The sequence below is a fragment of the Bufo gargarizans genome, chromosome 1 (genome assembly GCF_014858855.1).
Source record: "Bufo gargarizans isolate SCDJY-AF-19 chromosome 1, ASM1485885v1, whole genome shotgun sequence".
Taxonomy (NCBI): domain Eukaryota; kingdom Metazoa; phylum Chordata; class Amphibia; order Anura; family Bufonidae; genus Bufo; species Bufo gargarizans.
Window position 1 is genome coordinate 50,436,477 of NC_058080.1, and position 24,524 is coordinate 50,461,000.

Here is a 24,524-nt window from a genome sequence, read left to right on the forward strand (position 1 = left end):
TTATATTCTTGTACATAGGACGCAGTATTAAAGTCGTTATATTCTTGTACACAGGAGCAGTATTATAGTAGTTCTATTCTTGTACATAGGAGGCAGTATTATAGTAGTTATATTCTTGCACATAGGAGCAGTATTATAGTAGTTCTATTCTTGTACATAGCAGCAGTATTATAGTAGTTATATTCTTGTACATAGGAGACAGTATTATAGTAGTTATATTCTTGTACATAGGAGCAGTATTATAGTAGTTATATTCTTATACATAGGAGGCAGTATTATAGCAGTTATATTCTTGTACATAGGAGGCAGAATTATAGTAGTTATATTCTTGTACATAGGAGCAGTATTATAGTAGTTATATTCTTGTACATAGGAGCAGTATTATAGTAGTTATATTCTTGTACATAGGAGCAATATTATAGTAGTTATATTCTTGTACATAGGAGCAGTATTATAGTAGATATATTCTTGTACATAGGAGGCAGTATTATAGTAGTTATATTCTTGTATATAGGAGTAGTATTATAGTAGTTATATTCTTGTACATAGAAGCAGTATTATAGTAGTTATATTCTTGTATATAGGAGCAGTATTATAGTAGTTATATTCTTGTACATAGGAGGCAGTATTATAGTAGTTGTATTCTTGTACATATGAGCAGTATTATAGTAGTTATATTCTTGTACATAGGAGCAGTATTATCTATATTTATAAAGAAGGCTATATATATATTTGTGTGTATGTTCTGCGATCACTCAAAAACGCAACCATCGATTTCAACGAAACTTGGTATAAAACATCCCTTGCTACCTGGAAAAAAAATCTTGTGGGGGTCACATCTCTCTAGTACATACCGTTCCTGAGATATTCCTAAAAAATGACCTACATTACCCAATAGAAGCCTGCAAGTCTTTCTCTTCATATCCCAACTGCCATACACATGGTCACACATGTCCCTTATCAGCCAATAGAAGCTCGCAGGTGCTTAGTCTCCACATACACATAATAGAGACCTCCACCGTGCCCGCCCCTTGAACAGTGACCTCCACAGCATCCCGCCCCATTATCAGTGACCTCCACAGCATCCAGCCTCCTTAACAGTGACATCCACAGAAGCCCACCCCTTTAACAGTGACCTCCACAGCATCCCGCCCCCTTAACAGTGACATCCACAGAAGCCCACCCCTTTAACAGTGACCTCCACAGCGGCAGCCCCTTTATTAGTGACCTCCACAGTACCCCATATCCTTAACAGTGATTTCCACAACACCCCATCCCCTTAACAGTGGCCTCTACAGCAATCTGCCTCTTATCACTGAACTCCATAGCGGACCGTCACCTTTAGGCCCCATGCACACGGCCGTTGTTCACAGCCGTGTGCGGGCCGTGGAACCGCGGCCTGGATCCCTCCTGAGAGCAGGAGCGCACGGCGTCACTGGTTGCTATGACGCCGTGCGCCCCCTGCTGCCGGCACAGTACAGTAATACACTGGTATAGATCGTACCAGTGTATTACTGTACTGTGCCGGCAGCAGGGAGCGCACGGCGTCATAGCAACCAGTGACGCCGTGCGCTCCTGCTCTCAGGAGGGATCCAGGCCGCGGTTCCACGGCCCGCACACGGCCGTGAACAACGGCCGTGTGCATGGGGCCTAACTGTGACCTTTACAGCAGCCTGCCCCTAGGATGGCCAGAGGTCCTGTTTTAGGCAGGACAGTCCAGCTTTCAGACTCCTTGTCTTTCGTTCGGCGCAGGACCTGGACGGACACAGGCATGTTCTTTTGAACAGCTCACTCTCAGACAGCAGCACTGTGCTGTGTGAGTGTAAGCTGGAGGGAGAAATTCACCCTGGGATGTTATGTTAAACTGGTGTAAAACTGTGTGTGACGACTAAGGGTCTGCGAGCTTCTATTGGCTGAAACGGGTCATGTGACCAGGCTTGTATTGGCTAATGCACTTTTTGGAAATATTTTACACAGGGATGTCCTTTTGAATAGCTCACTCTCAGACAGCAGCACTGTGCTGTCTGAGCATGAGCTGCAGGGAGAAAGTCACCCTCCCTCCCACCCCTGCAGCTGACAGAAGTAGATTTTTACCTTCATTTTTTCAATCCCTATTGGCTGCAGTGTGGGAGGTGGCGTGGTCTAACCGGATCAGGGGTGTGGCTTAGCGGGACCTGGGGGTGGAGTTTTTAAGTCCGTCTTTTGAGGGTGGCCTGTATAGCCACCCTACCTGCCTTCTGAACTGTGATCTCCGCAGCACTCCGCTCCCTTAACAGTGTCATACATAGCGCCTTGCCCCTTTAAAGCTGACCTACAGCAGTGAAGAAAAATGGCTGGGTTGTTATGGTAACCTGGAGTAAAATTGTGTGTTTGTGGAGACTAAGGGTCTGCAAGCTTCTATTGGCTGATAAGGGACATGTGACCGTGTGTATGGCAGTTGGGATATGAAGAAAAAAACTTGCAGGCTCTTTTTTGGGAATATCTCAGGAATTGTATGTCCTAGAGAGCTGTGACCCTCAAAAGATTTCTTTCCAGGTAGCAAGGCATGTGTATACCAAGTTTGGTTGAAATCGATGGTTGCGTTTTTGAGTGATCACGGAACATACACACATATATACGTCCTTCTTTATATATATAGATATTCATGTTCAGTTTTATAGTAATATTGTTTATATTAAGAGGAAGGTTTAGCAATGTCGTTAACAACAGGCTTTGAAAAACTCTATTAAAATATTAAAAACTTCCCATAAAGACAGTTTCAGGTCCTTAACCATAAGAATACCCTGCGGACTGAGTGAAGTGAGTAGTCCACCAGCGGTATAAGGTTCACTAATATTGAGCCTCGAAGCAGAAGTTTCCTCCCCTTCTTTTCTCCCTGGCTCAGTGCATCCCATGGTGTGTAGTGTGAGAGAATTGTTTTTTTTCTTAATGAAAAATCATGATTTCTTATTACTCAGCGAATTACTTACTTGAAAAAAATCTATTTTTGTTGCAGCGTCTTTAAAAGGGTTTTCCCATCTCGGACAATGAGGGCATATCACTAGGATATGGCCCCATTGTCTGATAGGTACGGGTCCCACCGCTGGGACCCGCACCTACAATGAGAAAGGAGCCGGGAAATGAACAGAGGACGCACTGCGCATGCGCAGCCGCCCTCCATTTATTTCTATGGGGCCGCCGAAAATAGCCGAGCCTAATGCCGTCTGCCCCATATAAATGAATGGGAGCATGGGCCATGCATGCGCGCTGCACTCCCATTCACTTCTATGGGAGCAGTGCTTGGTGGTGGACGGACCCCGGGAAATCCTCCAGCCACAGCGCTCCCCGCTTCCTTCTCGTTGTAGGTGCGTGGGACCCGCACCAATCAGACAATGGGGGAATATCCTAGCGATAGGATAGGAATACCCCTTTAAGAATGACACTTTAAGGGGTTGTCTCACATGCGCAAATAGGATTTATTATGTAAATGACGTTAATACAAGACACTTACTAATGTATTGTGATTGTCCATATTGCTTCCTTTACTGCCTGGATTCATTTTTCCATCACATTATACACTGCTCGTTTCCATGGTTACAACCACCCTGCAGTCCATCAGTGGTGGTCGTGCTTGCATACTATAAGAAAAAACACTATTCTACTGTATGTTGCCCTGACGGTCCTGGCCACCAGGGAGGCCGATGCTTTTTCCTATAGTGTGGAAGCACGGCCACCGCTGATGGATTACAGGGTGGTCGTAACCATGAAAATGAGCAGTGTATAATGTGATGGAAGTATGAATCCAGCCAGCAAAGGAAGCAATATGACAATCACAGTACATTAGTAAGTATATCGTATTAACTTCCTGTACATAATAAATGCCATTTGCTGAAGTAAGAAAACCCTTTTAAGTTATTTTTTTATTCTTTCTATGTTTCTAACTAGGCAAATATAACAGCTTTCCAATTCACTCACTTTATCTGCAGTGGCTGGTTTCTCCGATTTCACTGAGGGTCACATGACCTGTGATGTCAGCTTCTCTCCCTGCTCTGATAATGTTCCTGCACAAGCCTGAGAGATCTGTACAGGACACTGTGCTGGCCACGCCCCCCTGCACTGCGGCTGCTGCTTGTTGCTCTCTCTCAGGATTCACCCCTTCAGCTGCACAGACTCAGGGCTGAAGTGTTTACTGTGTAGCTGCAGGCAGTGAGGAGACAAATGCTGGGCACAGGAGCTGAAAGACAAGTTCTGCAGAGCATTGCAGGTAGGGGGAAGATCCTGTGTGTATTAGCAGTGTCACTGTACAGCTAGGACTTGTAGTTCTACACATACAACATGCTGCAGAGTCTCCCAGCAGGCAGACATGTCACTCAGGGCAGCTCTTGTATTCACGCCCTTATCAGTGTCATTATACAGCTGGGACTTGTAGTTCTACACATACAACATGCTGCAGAGTCTCCCAGCAGGCAGACATGTCACTCAGGGCAGCTCTTGTATTCACTCCCTTAGCAGTGTCATTATACAGCTGGGACTTGTAGTCCTACACATACAACATGCTGCAGAGTCTCCCAGCAGGCAGACATGTCACTCAGGGCAGCACTTGTATTCACTCCCTTAGCAGTGTCATTGTACAGCTGGGACTTGTAGTCCTACACATACAACATGCTGCAGAGTCTCCCAGCAGGCAGACATGTCACTCAGGGCAGCACTTGTATTCACGCCCTTATCAGTGTCATTATACAGCTGGGACTTGTAGTTCTACACATACAACATGCTGCAGAGTCTCCCAGCAGGCAGACATGTCACTCAGGGCAGCTCTTGTATTCACTCCCTTAGCAGTGTCATTGTACAGCTGGGACTTGTAGTCCTACACATACAACATGCTGCTGAGTCTCCCAGCAGGCAGACATGTCACTCAGGGCAGCTCTTGTATCCACTCCCTTAGCAGTGTCATTATACAGCTGGGACTTGTAGTTCTACATATACAACATGCTGCTGAGTCTCCCAGCAGGCAGACATGTCACTCAGGGCAGCTCTTGTATCCACTCCCTTAGCAGTGTCATTATACTGCTGGGTCTTGTAGTCCTACACATACAACATGCTGCTGAGTCTCCCAGCAGGCAGACATGTCACTCAGGGCAGCTCTTGTATCCACTCCCTTAGCAGTGTCATTATACAGCTGGGACTTGTAGTCCTACATATACAACATGCTGCAGAGTCTCCCAGCAGGCAGACATGTCACTCAGGGCAGCTCTTGTATCCACTCCTTTAGCAGTGTCATTATACAGCTGGGACTTGTAGTCCTACACATACACCATGCTGCAGAGTCTCCCAGCAGGCAGACATGTCACTCAGGGCAGCACTTGTATTCACGCCCTTATCAGTGTCATTATACAGCTGGGACTTGTAGTTCTACACATACAACATGCTGCAGAGTCTCCCAGCAGGCAGACATGTCACTCAGGGCAGCTCTTGTATCCACTCCCTTAGCAGTGTCATTATACTGCTGGGTCTTGTAGTCCTACACATACAACATGCTGCTGAGTCTCCCAGCAGGCAGACATGTCACTCAGGGCAGCTCTTGTATCCACTCCCTTAGCAGTGTCATTATACAGCTGGGACTTGTAGTCCTACATATACAACATGCTGCAGAGTCTCCCAGCAGGCAGACATGTCACTCAGGGCAGCTCTTGTATCCACTCCTTTAGCAGTGTCATTATACAGCTGGGACTTGTAGTCCTACACATACACCATGCTGCTGAGTCTCCCAGCAGGCAGACATGTCACTCAGGGCAGCACTGGTATCCACTCCCTTTGCAGTACAGGGGGAGGGGCAGAGATTGTTTTTATTGCAAAGGGCCAGAAGAGAACCAGGGAAATGAGGAAATATATATTATTTTGCCTGAAACTTGCTTAGCTTAGTTATATATCGCTGACCATCAGATTTACAATGCTATGTTTTTTTTTTTATCCATAACTCGCACAACCCCTTTAAGGTTCGCTAAAATCTTCAAGTTGCAAAAAAAGTTATTTTTGAGTGAGGTCTAATACGAGAATGCTGTTTATATACAGTACATGAGGTACATTGTATACTTTTCATCAGAATGTATAAGCTCACTTACCACATTAAGGTGAAGTCTTTATAGTACGTTCCTACTAGAGATGAGTGAATAGAATCCCACGAAGTGGAATTCGATCTGAATTTCGGGATAAATTCGATTCGCCTAGAAGCTGAATTTCCTCGTGCTTTGTGTCAGCGAATCAATTTAACCTGAAATAGTATAAAAATCTAAATAAATTCAAACTTACCTCCTCCATTTGCTTGCGACAGGCCGCAAGTCTCCATCTTGCTTGAAGATTTCCCGTGTAGCGCGAGATTACATCATCACGCCGGCCGGCGTGATGATGTCATGCGTCACCACGCCAACCGACACAATCACCTAATCTCGTGCTGCGCAGGATTTCGGCTGAGATCTTCAAGCAAGGCGGTAAGTTAGAATTTTTTTGTTACGTTTTATTGTTAATTTTACACTCAGATGCCGCGATCATGTATGAACGCGGCATCTTAGGGGCACAATGACGGGGGCGGCGCTATCGCAGCTCCCTGTCGTTGAATCCGCTACTTACAAAAAAATGTGGTTCATGACAAAGTAATTCGTCATGGAGGGAATTTTTTTGTGAAATTCGCCGAATCAGCAGAATCGAACTTTTAAGAAATTCGTTCATCTCTAGTCCCTACTGTAAGTTGGCACAGTGCCACATGACGACCAGTGCTGCCAAGAGTTGAATTTTTTAGATCTGTTCACACAGGGCAGTGCTGCACAGTGGCTGTTGTTGCTGTGACGCTCTGCCTGTGGTTGATGGAGCCCAGTGCCATGGGAGGCTTAGCCTGACAGCAGGGGTGTTGTTGGGTTGGGCTTCTGGGTTGCACTGCCAGCGAATGTGATTTGTGGCTGTGATGGTCACCATGTGGCACTGCACCCTAGTAGAGTAGAGACCAACTCGAAAGAGGTCATCTTTACCTGACGATTAGGGTTATTATTTCGATCAAAATGTATACAAAGTACCTCATGTACCTCATAACAGGAAGCATCGACATATTATTAGGCTTAGTGGCTAGTATGAAAATTGAGAGATTTTAGGAATCTTTTTTTACTTATAGATGGAAAAATAGAATAAAAAACCAAAGATTGTGATAAAATATGTATTTAAATGCTATGTACAACTTTGAAGGCAATTTTTTTTATGATTGCAGGTTACTCGTTTTTGGCAAAAAATCACTTTTTCAATTGGCCTTCATCAAAAAAAAAATTGAGCCGTTCTGTCACAAAGGGTTTACTGTTTTTCTATCTGTGTGACTAGTACTTTGTGCCGGTCATCTAATAAACCTTATCTCTAAACTACCAAGAGGTCATAAACACTTATTTAAGGCACATTCTAATCAGTAAGATAAGGATTGAGCTTTATTGATTGTTTATAATGTCAAAGAGCAGAGATAAGGAGCTGTCAGCTCCTGGTCTGACGGGAAAGACAGAAAATCTAAAGGGTGCTTGTAGAGCATCTCAGCTCTGTACAGAAAAAAGGGCTCCATATTTTTAATAAAGACCAATTTAAAAGCATATTTTTAGCGTAAAATGAGTACAATGCAATAATAATAATAAAAAATGCCCCCAAGGTTGTACATAGCCTTTAAGAAACACCTTTACTGCAAACTTCTAGCAATTCATTTATAAATTCTAGCAGGAATAATAAAGGAATGGTACGTCATAGAGTCATAAGAATGGGGAATACACGTAACTACTGAAACAGACATGTCAGGAGAGATGATATATCCCCTTTAAAAACCTTATTGAGACAGTATGTTATATTCTGCCATAGGGGTATTAAAGAGGAGTCTGATCGCTGGGACCTCCATATTGGCCCTGTATGTGGCAACATTATTTGCCAATAAAGTTGGATGACAGCGTTAATCATACTGGTGGGGGTGGAAGCTTTAACTGTACTAGTGTAAGCCGTGTACCGTGGTGGGCTCCCCAGGATGCAGCAAAGTCACGAACGAGGAAAGCAACTCTGACACCAGCTTTTGCAAAAATAGAATTTTACTAACCTGTGATAATAAACAAAACCACAAATGCTGAGAACAGAAATACATTTACATACACCCAGCCCAAAGGCTGAGACCCCTGTGTTGCACTGCACCCCCTGATTGATGCCAGCAGAAATTTTGCAGTAATTTACCTACTGGCGGGCACAACTAAAACTGCCCCGCCGTACCTATTATTACCCTGAAACAAACACGAACAATTGGTTGGGGGATTAGTACAGGCTGGCCTGTGGTGCAACACAGCAGTTCACAATCTTACCGTGCTCTATATTATTCCCTCTCCCATAACTAGTCCGGTAGCACGTGCCTGATTATTTCTCCTGAGTAGAGATGAGCGAACTTCTGTTTTAAGTTCGGCGTCTAAAGTTCGGGTTCGGGTTAGCGGAGAATCCCGATATAGATTCCGAATTCCGTTGTGGTCCGTGGTAGCGGAATCAATAATCGGCCATTATTGATTCCGCTACCAGGGACCACAACGGTATTCGGAATCCATATCGGGATTCTCCGCTAAACGGAAGCCGGACTTTAGACGCCGAACTTAAAACACAAGTTCGCTCATCTCTACTCCTGAGAAAAACGCTGAACTGGATAGAGTTCGTGGGGGTGTTTATCAGCTCCCAAATGTGCAATGTGCCTTTTTTTATAGACTCCTTGTAGTACAGTAGCAACAGTTTAGGCCTGACACAAAGCCGAGACCCTAACTATCTAACTACAGGCCTGGTCTAAGTCTCTAGGCACCAACACTGCAGTGTGATGAGTGCACGATCTTACCGACCCGGGTCTGCTCTTTATCCACTGATGTCTCTGAACCGAACAACCAGTCTCCCCAGCAAACACGAGGTCCCACAGGGTATGCGGCTTGTTCCTTAGATCTTGTCAGCCTTCCTGGAAACAATCCTCCTTTCCCTGGACAGGATCTGGGACTGGGACAACAATCAGCTTCACTCAGCTGCAGCTGTGGTCACAGAGGAGGTCCTCTCACTCCTGGATCCATTAGCTTTTCTGCTCACACACAGCTCCTCAGCTATAAGCTCCTAAGATGGCTGCAGATCCTTCTCCATGCTCTGAAAAACCACACCTCTCATGAATATGGAAATATATATGCAGTCAGTCAGCTGTGCCTAGGAAACAGCGGCATCTTGTGGCCAAACAGCAGAACGTCAGTCCAGAACATTTAATTTAATTCACACACAAACAGTGTTCAGACAGTGAGAGCTGTTTCCCCATCTCACACTAGTGTGGCATTAAATGTAATGAAAATGGGTGGTCCTTTCTCAGGGGTTGTGTTCTTTCTGATGCAGCACAGTGAGTATGTCCTTTCTCATGGGGCACATCCTTTCTGCTGGAGCTCTCTCTCTGTAAAGCCCCATTCGTGCGACCATATTTTTGGTCCACATCCGATCTGCATTTTTTGCAATTAGGATGCTGACCCATTCATTTAAATAGGTCTTCAAAAAATAGACAGAACACAGAGGGCTGTCTGCATCCGTATGTCCGTCCTGCAGTCTCAGAAAAAAAGATAAAACATGTCCTATTCTTGTCCGTTTTGCAGACAAGGATAGGCATTGTTACAATGGATCCACAAAAAAAACTGATGCAACATGGACCTCATCCGTATTTTTTGTGGATCGCAAAATACATACAATCGTGTGAATGCACGCTAACTGTCAGCTTCTCACAATAGATACAGCTGGTGCTAGTTAAAAAATTGAGCTGGGCATGTGCGACCACCTCAGTAGATGGACATGCACATTACTATACAGATTAAACACCAGGGGGCAGCGTCTTAATGAAGTAAAGAATATCTCACAACTCGGGCATTTTTGAAACAGAAAGTAAATAATAAAAGTAACTTATGTTTCATGCTGAATTATATTAAAATATCATTTAGTGGTGGCACAACCCCTTTAATGGAAAATGTTTGCGTGGGTGGCACCAGAGTATTCGATAAAAAGGTAAGATTTTCCAGTATACTTTGAAAGGGTTTTCTGAGATTTTTTCTCATGATCGGTCATCAGTATCTGATCGGTGGGGGGCCGACACTCGGGACCCGCCGATCAGCTGTTCAAGAAGGCACCGGCGCTCCTGTGAGTGCTGCGGCCTTCTCGCAGCTCACCTAGCACAGCGCTGTATAGTGGCTGTGCTTGGTGTCGCAGCTTAGTATCAATGGAATTGGGCTGAGCTGCGCCTCGTGAACTATGAAAGTGACGTCACTCGGCCTAAAAAAGCTGAGAAAATGTTGCTGCGCTCACAGAAGTGCAGGTGCCTTCTCAAACAGCTGATCGGCAGGGGCCCCGGGTGTCAGACCCCCACCGATCAGATACTGATGACCTATTAAAAAATCTCGGGAAACCCTTTTAATGGTGCCTTCACACAACCATAATCAATTTTTGCGATTTTGCAAAACACGTATACCGGCCGCATGCATTCCACATTTTGCGGATTGGAATGTCCTTCCCTTTGATAGAAATGTCTATTCTTGTACACAAAACGGACAAGAATAGGACATGGTTTATTTTTATTTCTTTTGCGAGACTGTGGAACGGACGTGCGGATGTGGACAGCACACTGTGTGCTGTCCACCTCTTTTGTGGCCCAATTGAAATGAACGGGTCCGCATCTGATCCCCAACATTGCGGAACGGATGTAGAAAGAAAAGAAAAAAGAAAAATACGGTCGTGTGAATGAGCCTTAAAGGGATATTCCCATCTTCCCTTTTCATACTTACCTTGCTTGAGCGCGACCTTCACTTCCTGGATTCTTCTGCCGGCCAGGCGGCGCTTGCGCAGAAGACTGAAGATTTTCTCCCGGCCGGGCCCCGCAATGTCCTGAACGCGCACGCCGCTGCGCATGTGCCATGGTGACTTATTCCTGGCCTGTATAGTACAGAGCCGGCGTGCGCGTGCGCGACTCTGTACTATACTGGCCAGGAAGAAGTCATCATGGCGGCGTGCGCGTTCAGGACATTGCGCGGCCCGGCCGGGAGAAAATCTACAGTCTTCTGCACAAGTGCGGCCTGGCGGGATTCGACAGGAGATGTGGCCGTAACCAGGGGAGTCGAAAGACAACGATCAGGCAAGAGGGGACTTATTTTCTCAAAAATGGTGGGAATTGGGTAATTAAATGTATTTACAAAAATGATCACTGTCAAATCATTAACAGATTTAACAGTGATCATTGTGATGGGAATACCCCTTTAAGTACTAGTGCTTCATGATTTTCAAGATGTCTGCTTGCTGTCTTTGAATAAAAACAATCATTGCTTACTTCCAGTGGATGGAGTCATGTGTAATCATGCTTACTAACATTGTACATTCGCGGAATATAAGTCCTGCCCCAAAAATGCCAGAAACCTGCATGGGAACCCGTACTTAAGGGTGTGGTTTGGCCCAAGACTGCTCAAATTTGTTAAGACTGTCTCTAAAAAAATCTGCATATTTGGGACAGTTGACAACTACGTCTATGCCCTGCCAGACATGGAAGGGTGTACACTTTCGGCTTATCATATGTAGAATAAAATGGCCGCTCTGTAGTCTGACTAGGACTAGCGCTGTGTCCTGTGAGGTGGACGTTGGGGACAGGCCAGAAGTCCAACTGAAGAAAAGAGGTAGATCGGAGAGGGGAATTCTCGGCTAAGTCTACTTTCACACTAGCGTTTCTACTGGATCCGGCAGGGATCACCAAAAACTCTTCCGCTACTGATAATACAACCGTCTGCATCTGTTATGGACGGATCCGGTTGTATTAACTTTAACATAGCCAAGACGGATCCGTCATGAGCTCCACTGAAAGTCAATGGGGGACGGATCCGTTTTCTATTGTGTCAGAGAAAACGTCTTGCTCCGCATCCCAGGACGGAAAGCAAATCCGCAGCATGCTGCTCTCCGTTATGGGAACGCAACCAAATGGAACAGAATGCATTTTGGAGCGCTCCGTTCTGTTCTGTTCAGTTTTGTCCCCATTGACAATGAATGGGGACAAAATGGAAGCGTTTTTTTCCGGTATTGAGCCCCTATGACTGATCTCAATTCTGGAAAACTAAAACGCTAGTGTGAAAGTAGCCTTACAAGGGTACTCATCTGAATGGTGGTGTGTTATACCACATAGGTCCTGCGGGGGCAGTGTCCATGCACAGCTCCCCCTGGCAATCATGGTTGATCAAGGGCTGATCCTGATCCTATGGCGATCATTTGACGTTAGATGTAGGTGGACTGTCCGGTAGGATATCGGCGATACTATTACCAGCGGTCGGCCGTGCATGCAGACGTCAGTAATAACTCTGCTACCATTTGATGTCCTGTACAATCACAAGCACAATGGACTCAGGTAATGGATCACCTACAAGATCTCACTTCTCTCCTTCAGAACAGTTTGGCGAGGGTAGCGGGATATGGGGTTCTGGTAATGTGTTCTCCTCTAATAACTAGACTTTATACCCCCCTCCAGCGATGTCCCCAATTATTGGATATTAGTAACATTCAGGGGTCTCTAAAATAAAGTCAATGTGATATTGGCAAAGGGAACCTAATGAAACTTTATATCATCTGTGTGAAAAAGTAATTGCCCCCCTTAAAGGGTTTATGCCATGATCGATGCAAAAATTTAAAATCAGACATCATATAGGACATGCTGGAACGAGCCCTGGACCTCACATGGATCTCTGCATTCACTGCTTCAATTGCTCTGCTAGATTATCTTCAGCTCATGGGGCATGTCCTTTCTGCTGCAGCTCTTTCCCTGTAACTGTTATAGTATCTAACAGAAGAAATGGCTGGTGACAGTTAAACAGTAGATGTAGACTGAGCATGTGCGACCAGCTCAGTGAGATGGACACAAAAATGAGGAAAAGAACAAACAGCAGGTGGCGCTACACAGATAGAATTTATTGAATAGCTCACTGGTTATACAAAATTTTTAATTACATGCAATTACAAAAGTATTCAGATCCCGGTGCTGGTTTGAAAAATGTAGAATGTAGAATATGCTTTGTGACACAACGCCTTTAAGTATGAACTACTGTGAGTACAGGTCAGTGTACTCAGATTGACAAGGGTCGGACCTCCTGCACCCCCACCGATCAGCTGTTACCTTGTACAATAGCTCCAGCGCCAGAACTGCACAGCTCCATCCATACACGTCAATGGGAGCAGCGCTGCAGCAATCGGCTCCGTCAACTACACGAGGAGCTGATCAGCAGGGTGTCAGAGGGTAGGCCAGTGGCATGCTTTGAAAGGAAGGAGGCCATGCAGCTGCTACGGGGCCCAGGGGGAAGAACTACTTCTTTTCCTGACAAGAAAACACTACATTTTCATACAACTGCCACTAGGGGGAGCTCAGATTATTTGAGATTCCATTCCAGTAAATTGTAATTGTATAAATTGAGCTCCCCCTAGTGGTGGCAGCAGGCAGCCAGCTTTGTAATAGATAGGAAGCAGTTTATTTATGGCAGTTGTCTGGGGTGAATACATAGATATGGTGGTCAGAATGAGCGCCATATTTAGGAAGCACCTGTTCCCGCTTTTCCAACATTGAAGTTGGAATAAAAAAAAGTAAGTGAGTCAGCCTGGGAGTGATTGTCGCCTACTGGGGAAAGGGGGCCCTTACTAAGTTTGCTATTGGGTCCTATAAGATTTGTGTACGCTTCTGGGATAGGCCATTAATATCAAAGTCCTGAATGCGTATTACGATTAGTGTTGAATGAATCGAACCTGACGAAGTGGAATTCCATCTGAATTTCAGGGAAACTTTGATTCGCTGCGAAGCTGAATTTCCTTGTGCTTTGTGGTAACGAATTGATTTTGCCTGAATAGTGGATTGAATTCCACTTTGTCCGCCGCCATCTAGATTGAAGATCCCGCGCGACGCCACCATGCCGGCCGAGTCCATGATGTCATCACAAGCCGCGAGAGATTTCACGCTGGACCTATAATTGAGATGGCGGTGGACGGCTCTTCGCGATCACATGGATGAGGGTTGGTATAATTTTATTATATTTAAATTGTATTTTACACTGTAATATTAATATCAGATACTGCGATCAGTGATGAACGTGGCATCTGAGGGGTACAATGATGGGGGAAGGGCAGCTCAATCGCCTATCCCTGTCATCGCGCCCACTACATACAAAGAAATGCGCTTTGTGATCAAGTAATTCATCATTAAGCAATTTTTTTTGTAAAATTCACAGATACAGACTAATGACATTTTTTCAATACCTCGCTCGTCACTATTATGATGAACAGCCATGCTACACTGTTAAAATCGCATATATGACATTTATTACACGAAAGAGAATTTCACCACCGCTCTCGGATTATTTACCACCAGACACTAATGACGTAGGACATCGGTAGCGACTTTTTTGATGGGGGCTTTACTAGCATGTATTTAAAAAAAATAAAAAAATTATCTGGATGTCTTATAGCAACCTCCTGGTTCAAGAAAAACAACTGGAGAATGAACAGAAAGCGTTCCCGCTGCCCTCCTTTTCATATGCAGAAGTCCTCTTCTGTCATCCAAGATGGCCGCACCACCTCTCGGGCTACCTGATGTATACTGTGTATTTGCTAGTCCCAGTAACTTCCTGTTGGTCCAGCCCTGCTCTTGGATTGGTCAGCATTGCTCACATGACCAGTGCTGGCCAATCCAAGGGCAGCAGGAAGTGTCCTGCGCTACCAATTGAGCAGTATGCACCAATTTGTCTGAGAAGCTCTGTCTCTCCATGCAGGCTGTCTCACCTAGGGAGGCCAGATATCCGGTTTTTGGCCGTACAGCCCGGTTTTCTGGCTCCCTGTCCTCTATCCGGCGCAGGGCCTGGACAGACACAGGGATGTCCACCCTTTCAGTAGCTCACGCTCAGACAGCAGCACTGCGCTGTCTGAGCGTGAGCTACAGCAACTAACTGAGTCTCCTCCCCAGTCAGTCACTAGAGCCGCAGCCATGGCTCCCTGTGGCTGACTGAGGGGGAGAGAAGCACCCCGGCTGCCCCCAGCTCACCTTTCCCACAGAAATTTTTTGCTTCTCCTCCCCCCATTTTTTTGCCCTGATCAGCGATGGGGGCATGGCTTCATGGAGGCAGGGCGTGGCTTTATGGAGGTAGGCGTGGTGTATAAGTTTGGGGTCATGACCGGTGAGGTCCGGCTTTCTTGGTTGAAGCCAGTGGCCACCCTATGTGCACCCTAGTTTACTCCAGCCTATGGCTGGCACTTCAGTGTACTTGGGGCATCTTGCTCTGTGGGAGGCTGCCTGAGCAATAGGTTCTCTAGCTTGCTTGTATCCTACTTAAGTGTGGTATTCTGTTGTTTGGACTGTTTGCTGGATTGTGACCCTCCGCTGCCTCCTGCTACATGTACTCTGTCTGTACTGACTTTCCTGACTATGATTTTGCCTGACTCCTTGTTGCTCTGCACCAGTGTCTCTGACCGCCTTGGGTCAGCTGTTAATCATAAAGAGGCTTCTAGGAGGTAGTGACCTGGTGGTTCCTCTGCAGTGAAGTCCAGATCCCTGTACAGGGGTTGAAGGGTGAAAAACAGGGGACTGCCAGGATAATACCCTTAGGAGCAGCTCATAACCAAATCTGTTGGTCGACACAAAGGTTCGACACCTACTACCGTAACTTTAAATTGGCGTTACTACTTGCCGCCTCTCTTGTGCTCATGTAAAATGGCAAATGTAACCTTATGGTCCCAAAACAATAGGTGCTAGATTGCCAGAAGAAAATATGTCACATCAGACACTGATCTTATTGATGCCGTCAATATCTCTGGGGAGAAACCTCCTTGAGATGATTCCAACACTAGGGCACGCCATACTTTAAAGAAAGGAATAGGTAAGGTGACCTATGGGTGTAAAACCTAGACGATCGCACTCGCAAATCTGTTCCCAAAATTTTGAAAAATCCCAATTCATGCCATTATCCTCTGCGACAGCTTCTCTCCAGACCTTCAGCTTCTTCCCCCAGTTGTACCTGGGATGGGACCTATACTTATGGCTACCTTCCACTCTGTTCCAGCTCCAAGGCTCTTAGGCTGTCTTTACTGAACTTTTGGTCCCTGGGGTCATGTGTGCAGCTGCAGTCAATTACTGGCCTCAGCAGCGGCATGTCTACAAGCAGCAGTGACCCAACAGTGAGGACATTCACTGGCTGCAGTGGCACACATCACCCTGTCTGTGTGGGATTTAACAGGTGGAGACCAGAAGTGATGAAAACCTGGGAGCACAGAGAGGAGGGGAGCAGGAAAGCATAGACCTCTTCACAGGAACTACTGGGGGGGAGGAGGAGATTAAAAAATCCTGAACAACCCCTTTAAGTAAATGAATCATGTGGCCACAGTCGCTGGTTATCAGTACTGGGGGTACTCTCTCTCCTTGTGGAGACTGTCAGTAGGGAGAGGGAGTCCTATATTCGAAGCAATCCACACCATGAGTTGCCAACTATTGTCAAATGTCACAACAATGTTACAAACTTTTTGGACATGTCAATAAACCAATGAACATGTCGTCTGTAACCTGTGGCAAAACTACAACACCCAGCATGCAGTGGCATAATGGGAGTTTCAGAACAGCCCTAATCGGTTGTCTTTGATTTTATAACAAGACACGGAGGCTCCTATTGCTTTAACCTTTCTTTACTTCTACCATAGCAGCAAAGAGAGAAAATGGTATACAAAAAAGAAACCATAGTAACAGACTCCTCCCCCTTATCCCAGTATATCCTTCCTTGTCTGTCTGAGCTCTTCCTCTTTCTTTGCTGCTACCAGGCAGATAAGTACTCTCCAGCTCTGTGGCATTGCTCAGGGTCTGGTATATTTGTATTTTTATGTGCTTGGATTATCGGTTCGTTCGGTTCTTAGATTCTTATTAGACTCTTATCGTAGATACATATTTCTCTCATGTATATATAGATTTATTTATCTAGGGTACGTATATATATGTATATGTTTTCGTTCAGGTACTTCTGTGGCCGTTCTACCTAGGCGTTTGCCTTTATAACGGTTCTTGCGGCTTCTCCGCTGCCCCCCCCGTGTGATCCGTTTCTCTGCCCTGTCATCCTTGTCCCTCGTTACCTCAGACTGCGCCGCCATTGCGCGCGCTTTCTGCTTCTTCTTCCTCTCCTTCCCGCCCGAAGTCTCGCGAGTTCGAGATCTCGGGCGCGCTTTTCCTCATTCGGCTGCTGCTGATGGCGAGATCTCGCGAGATTTCGCCGTCTCTGTGCGTTTCCCCGCTCTGCACACTCCGGACCTTCCGCTCTGCACAGCGCATCTCCTGGCGGTTTTTTCCACTGCTCTTGAGCCTTGTAAGTTCCGTTTTATTCCGTTTTTTCTACCCACTAGCTGACTATGGTTCTTGGCTTCATGATCCCCTTTTCTCTTTTTCTCCTCTAGTGCTATTTTTGCTGCTCCGGTCGGGGTGACTAACCCCTGCCTTTTGCTACTTCACCATGTCTGTCAGAAAGAATTCCGTTGCCTCTGTGGCCCCTAGTGAAGCCCCCCAAGTAGATCAGGTTTCCCCTGCGCAGGATAGGAGGTCCGAGGTGATCCACCCGGACGACCATGAGATGGCACTGCAAAGATCTATATCTAATGCCATTATAACCGCCATGGGTTCGATGTCATCTGCATTGACCCAGTCTATATCTCAGGCCCTTATGGCGCGCCCTGCTACTACTACCCAGGTTTTGGTCCCACCTCCAGGACCACCTCCTATTGTCTCCAGAACACCTCAGATTGATGGGCCATCCCCATCCCAAGACAACGCGCTTCAGTCGCGTAAACGAGCTTGTACCCGCCAGGCAGAAAAAACGCGGGCATGGAAGACTGCCAGGTCTCTACCTGAGCCTAGGTCAGACTCTGATAGGGAGTCAGAGGAGGAGACTCATGACAACGTCTATGAATTGACGGATGAGGTGGAGGACGATTTGGCAGATATTGCTGTGGATCCGGTTCGTAATTTAGACCCGGAAACCCCGTTACTTCAACAGGGATCAGCAGAGGATCTCTTATTGGATCCGTCTGGGGAACCGCTGTTTAACCCCGAGGAGCTGCATCATCCCCGCTCCGCGGAATGGATGCCCGCCACACATGTGGCGCAGTATATGGAGGCCCGCATACGCAATCCGCTTAGTAAGGAATCGCGTAATAAGTTGCGGGCGGAGTGCCCTCGTCCTTTAATCCCACACAAAGTGTGCGAGACGCCATCAGTGGATCCAAAGATGGTCCAGTTTCTGGCGAAGACGGGGTTTAACCCCCGTAAAGGGCTAGACGCGGCCTTGAAGGCAGTCCAAGACAAGCTACTGGACATTACAGGTCCTTTAGCAAAGATTTTCGATTTGGCTGAGTCCGCTATCGCGGCAGGTAGCCAGGTAGACCCTGTAGAATTGAGAGGTTGGGCCCAGCGAGCCATATGCGTAGCGGGTAATACCAATACCTCGCTCGCCATTGAAAGACGGAAGGCAATATTAATTAAGATCGAGCCAAAGCTCTCGAACTTGGCATTGACTGAAGCGGGCAAGGACGCCCAGGGGTTGCTCTTTGGCGACTCTTTTATTAAAGAGCTAGGGAAATATGTAGGAGCTTTTACGGCTCTTGATAAAGCCCAGACTTCGATGCGTCGAGTCTTTCAAGGGCGTTTTTCCAACAGGGCCGGCAGTTCTAGGGGCCGACTGTCCGGCCGTTCCAACTTTCATGCCAGAGGTTCCGGCAGAGGCTCCTTTAATTATAGAGCATCCCTCCAGGATCAGAGACACCAGCCGTCCTTTTTTCCATCACGAGGCGCTCCCTTCAGGTCACGAGGTTTCAGAGGGAATCCAGGCTCCCGTCGACCATTCGGTAAGTTATGTTCTTCGTCCCCCTCCTTTTTTAGACCATTTAGTCGGGGGCAGACTCCGATTCTTTTCTCATGTGTGGTCAGGCATAACCTCAGACCAATGGGTCCTTTCTGCTGTACAGGGGTTCACAATAGATCTGATTGCCGATCCGAGCTCCATCCCAGCCCCCCCTACGGTACCACTGTCCTATGCGGCACGGTCCCAATTTCAGAGGGAATTGTCGGATCTTCTGCAGAAAGGCGCGATCGAACGCGCACCGGAGAATCGTGGGGGTGTCATCAGCAGTATTTTCCTGGTGCAAAAGAAAGGGGGTCAGATGCGCCCGGTGATCAATTTGAAAGCCCTGAACAATTTTGTACAATACCGACATTTCAAGATGGAGGGCATCCATCTTTTGAGGGATCTGCTCCTTCCAGGCGATTGGTTGGCCAAGATAGATCTCCAAGACGCCTATCTCACGGTCCCAGTGTCTCCCTCTTCTAGAGACCTGCTGCGGTTCCTGTGGAACGGTCAGGCCTGGCGCTTCACCTGCCTTCCGTTCGGCCTGTCCTCCGCCCCCTGGTGCTTTACCAAGATCATGCGCCCAGTGGTGGCTTGGCTTCGCAGCAGAGGTGTTCGTCTGATCGTCTACCTGGACGATATCTTGATCATGGCCCAATCACGGGCTCTCTTGTTGAGACACCTCCACCTGACGGTGACGCTCGTTTCCGATTTGGGCTTCATTGTCAACCAGGAGAAATCCTGTTTGATCCCCTCCAGATCCATAGAGTTCCTGGGTTTCCAGGTGGACTCGGAAGAATTATCCCTCAGTCTTCCGCTCTCGAAAGTCAAGGCTATCCGCAAGGAGTTGAAGCATGCTCTACGCCTACCTCAGATGTCGTTGCGACATTTGGCAAGGATAATCGGTCTTCTGGCCTCCTCAATACAGGCCATCTTCCCAGCCCCCCTCCATTATCGGGCGTTGCAGCGCCTCAAGATTGCTCACCTTCGGTCGGGGGCCTCTTACGCAGATTTGGTCTCATTAGATGCAGAGACGACGGACGAGATGAGATGGTGGATCCACAACCTGTCAGTGTGGAATGGCAGAGCGATCGTGGGCCCCCAACCGGATCTGGTCATAGAATCCGATGCGAGCCTGCACGGATGGGGAGCACATTGCAGTGGTGTGTCCACGGGCGGTCCATGGTCTCCAGAGGAATCCCATCTTCACATCAACGCCCTGGAACTCCTAGCAGGGTCGTTTGCCATTCGCAGTTTTGCCAATGGTGTGGTCAGCTCAGCCATCAGGCTCCGCATGGACAATATATCTGCGGTCAGGTACGTCAATTGTATGGGTGGCACACGGTCGGTGGTTCTGACCCATTTGGCGAAGGATTTTTGGGAATTCTGTCTCGACAGGAACATCTCTGTGGTGGCCGAGTACCTTCCAGGCCTTCACAACACTCTGGCGGACTGGAGTTCTCGCTACATATCGGACTCCAGCGACTGGAAGTTAGACGAGACGTTTTTTTCTGCTATTTCCTCTCTATGGGGTCCCTTTGCAGTCGACCTGTTCGCTTCCCGTTTGAATACCCAACTGCCCAGGTTTTTCAGCTGGAGGCCGGATCCCTTGGCGGAGGCAGTGGACGCTCTGCTTCAACATTGGGGAGAAGCGTTGATGTACGCATTCCCTCCCTTCGCGCTCATCCCACGGGTGCTCCTCCAGGTTCGTCAGCAGTTGGCGAACCTGGTTCTGATTGTTCCGTTTTGGAGAACCCAGTCCTGGTTCCCTCAAATCCTGGAGCTTCTAGTGGACTTTCCGTTTCTCCTTCCCACTCAGGTGTCACTACTCCGAGGGCCTGCAGGAGAATTTCACCCACTCCTGCAGAACGGGTCGCTACGCCTCCTAGCTTGCAAGATATCGGGAGTCCAGAAGGAGGCGCTGGACTTTCAGGAACAGCTAGGTTCTTATTGGACTGCGCTTGGGCGCCCGGGACGAGACGGGCTTATCGAGCCGCCTGGGGTTCTTGGTCTCGCTGGTGCGTCGACCGGACTCTGGATCCCGTTGCGGCCCCTGTCAATTCCATCTTAGCCTTTTTATCCTCACTTTTTGAGGCAGGGAAGGCTTACCGCACCATCAATGTCTTTAGGTCAGCAATTTCCTCCAGACATAACGATTTCGACGGCCGTCCAGCGGGTCAACACCCCCTGGTCTGTCGTTTACTCAAGGGTTCACGTTTGGCCCGACCACCTCGGCCACGGTTTTCGTCGACCTGGGATGTGTCGGATGTCTTGCAATTTCTAGTCAGTTGGCCCTCAAATGAGCTATTGTCATTACGTCAGTTATCGGCCAAATTGGTCACTTTATTCTGTTTAATCTCCTGTAAGAGAGTTTCGGATGTGCGTGCTTTGGATTGGGACGCCAGATCCTTCACCCCGGAGGGGGTCCACTTCAACATTTCCCGTCGCACGAAAACCAGTATCCGGTCGGTCTCTTACCCCCGTTTTCCGACTTCTCCACAACTATGCCCTGTAGCGTGCTTACGCGAGTATGAGGACAGAACCCGTCCACTGCGGTCTCCTTCTCTCCCCCACTTATTCATTTCGTTTCGCAGCCCGTTTGCTCCGGTTACCAGTGTTACGTTATCTCGCTGGGTCAAGTGGATTCTATCCCTTTCCGGGATTGATACGTCTATCTTCACGGCACATTCGGTCCGCAGTGCGACAGCTACGTCCATGACGTTATCTGGGGCTCGTTTGGAGGATGTTATGAGGTTGGCGGATTGGTCCAGATCTTCCACTTTCCGGGAGTTTTATTTCCGACCGGCTTCGCATGCTTTTGATTCTATAGTGGCTCAGCTTTAAACCAGCAATAGGAGCCTCCGTGTCTTGTTATAAAATTATGGGATTTTACTAAAGAATGACGTAAAGTCATGATTTTATTAAAGACACGGAGGCGAGTATTGCCCTCCCTGGACCCGCCCTTTGGGTTTTTTGACGTAAGTATGTTTTGTTGATTTACCTTATGGTCAGAATTTTAAAGTTGTTGCTGTGTTTCCAACTAGTGGATCCTATGTTTCTAATGCACTGGATTATGCTCTTAGAAGGTTTTTCTCTTATTTCCTTTTTTCCTAGGTTGAGAGGCTTACGGCTTCATGTTTTAGAGTTCCACGGTTCCGGTCGGAGGTCCAGTTCTGGCGGTCCAAGCCGACGAGTTCAAGGGGTGTTTTCGTTACCCGGTGGTTTCGGCGTCTGTTGTTCCGGTTGACCAGCGCTGTTTGAGACACAAAGAAAGAGGAAGAGCTCAGACAGACAAGGAAGGATATACTGGGATAAGGGGGAGGAGTCTGTTACTATGGTTTCTTTTTTGTATACCATTTTCTCTCTTTGCTGCTATGGTAGAAGTAAAGAAAGGTTAAAGCAATACTCGCCTCCGTGTCTTTAATAAAATCATGACTTTACGTCATTCTTTAGTAAAATCCCATAATTATCAGCCTTATGAGCAATTCTCATAAAGAGCCGCTATACAACCTGCTGGAGCCATACTCTGCACCTTACCATAGAACTTTGCTTTATTTCCAAAACTACAAAAGATTTCTTTGTGTCTTTTTAATAGTTTTTTACTATTTGTGAAAGTGGAAGCCCAAAAGCCTCCAACTGTCTGTAGACCGTGGAAAAATTGTCTCATCTTTCGACAGCCACCATATTACGGGGGTATTTATAGCATTGCTTCTAGAGGAGTATAACTGAACTGCGTTATGGCACCATATGATGACACACTGAGCACCTACCACCCTGCAGTACAAACCCGTAGGTTCCCCAATGAGTCACTGGCAAGACTCTGTGAAGACGGCTTGGCCATGTGCATGGATACTTCTTTTTTTTAGCAACGCACATTGTGTCCAAGGTCATTTTTATAAAAAAAACTCAGGTGTGTCAGGCCAGAAAGCCTCTCTGACTCATGAGACAACATGATTATTATAACGACATATGGCGTGTAGGTGGACTGCCCATTTACCAATTTTGCATTGGGAGTCGATGATCTCCAGTTCCATCATTGTCGTCAATGACGGGAGTGGAGGATTTTAGAGAATTTAAAAAAACCTGTTTACTGCTGCTGGTTTTCTCAAAATACAATCCATAGGATGTCGCTAAACCTCAGAAGACAATCTTGGCATAGCTACACGACCGCACAGTGCCGTGAAATGACTGGCTGCCATGACCACACAAGGTGATATTAGAATGGACATCACAGAAGTCCCAGGCAGTGGAAAGAGATTTTTTTGAAGATTGTACATTTATTCATTTTTTTATTTGGTCACCTTAGAGGGGGTATCTGAGATTCACTCTGTTCTTAGTCACAGGCTCATAAGGTTGAATATTTTGGGTTTCCTTTTTTGGTGGCCTCATGTTTAAATGACTGCGTTTTGGGTGTAAAGATTTTTGTGTGTGTGTGTATGTGTTTTTTTATTTTTTATTTAGATTTTTAGATTAAGCTGAGTGTGCTCATATTTGGTAGATCTTGAGATCCAGCTGGTGGTGGAAGCGTTACTCAATGCTTTCTGGGGAACAAAAGTGTGCAAATTAGCTTAATCAGGATGAAACGTCAAAGGCGATGGACACCTTTGGACACCTTTGGAGGCAATTTTTGTTTATGATTGCATTTTACTCATTTTTGGCTAAAAATCATATTTTCAATTGGCCTTTATTAAAAATATTGACTTAACTGTGTGTGAATGGTACTTTCACTTTGTGCCGGTCATCTAATAAACCTTATCTCTAAACTACTAAGAGGTCATAAACACTTATTTAAGCCACATCCCTATCAGTAACAGCTATAATGAGTGTTTATAATGTCAGAGAGCAGAGATAAGGAGCCGTCAGCTCCTGGTCTGACGGGAAAGACCGAAATCCAAAGGGTGCTTCTAGAGCATCTCAGATATGTACAGAAAAAAGGGCTCCATATTTTTAATAAAGGCCAACAATTTTTTTTTTTTAACTCAAAATTAGTACACTGCAATAATAAATAAAAAATTGCCCCCAAAGGTGTACATAGCCTTTAAAAAGGATGAAAGCTGTCTCGCTTGTGTCATCTATTGGTAAGTACCCTGTAAGTCAATGGTTTGGCTGATATTCCTATTCGTGTTTCAAGGGTTGGATGCATTGGAGGTTAAACGTTTAGGCATATTCCTGTGCCTTTGTCACGTTGTTAATCTATTTAAAGTTTTTTTCCAGAATTAGACAAAAACAGGGTCACTCTTGTCCTTAGATCACGTTCACACGGCCAGTATTTGGTCAGTATTTTCCATCAGTATTTGGAAGCCAAAAGCAGGAGTTGGTCCAAAAATAAGAATATAAAAGGCACAAAAATCTCCATTATCCTTTGTATGTTCCATTCCTGGTTTTGGCATACAAATACGAATGCGAAATCCTGACTAAATACTGTGAAAGTGGCCTAAGCCTGAGACTGGTATTGCCATTTAGCCCAATTCACTTGAATAGTGAAGAGCTACAATACCAGACACAGCCCATGGACAGACGAGGGGCTGTGTTTGGAATAAAATAATATCCTTTTGTCAATTCTGGTCAATCACAGATCATTTGTTTAATGTCTTCTTGTGTCTACAGATCATAGAC

At 46.4% G+C, this 24,524-nt stretch overlaps 1 protein-coding gene across 1 annotated transcript in view; it reads left to right on the plus strand.

Annotated features, from left to right (window-relative positions):
* LOC122926554 (5-hydroxytryptamine receptor 7) overlaps nucleotides 1-24,524 on the plus strand; it is a 66,749-nt gene that overhangs the window by 41,178 nt on the left and 1,047 nt on the right. The gene's annotated exons all lie outside the window — the stretch shown is intronic.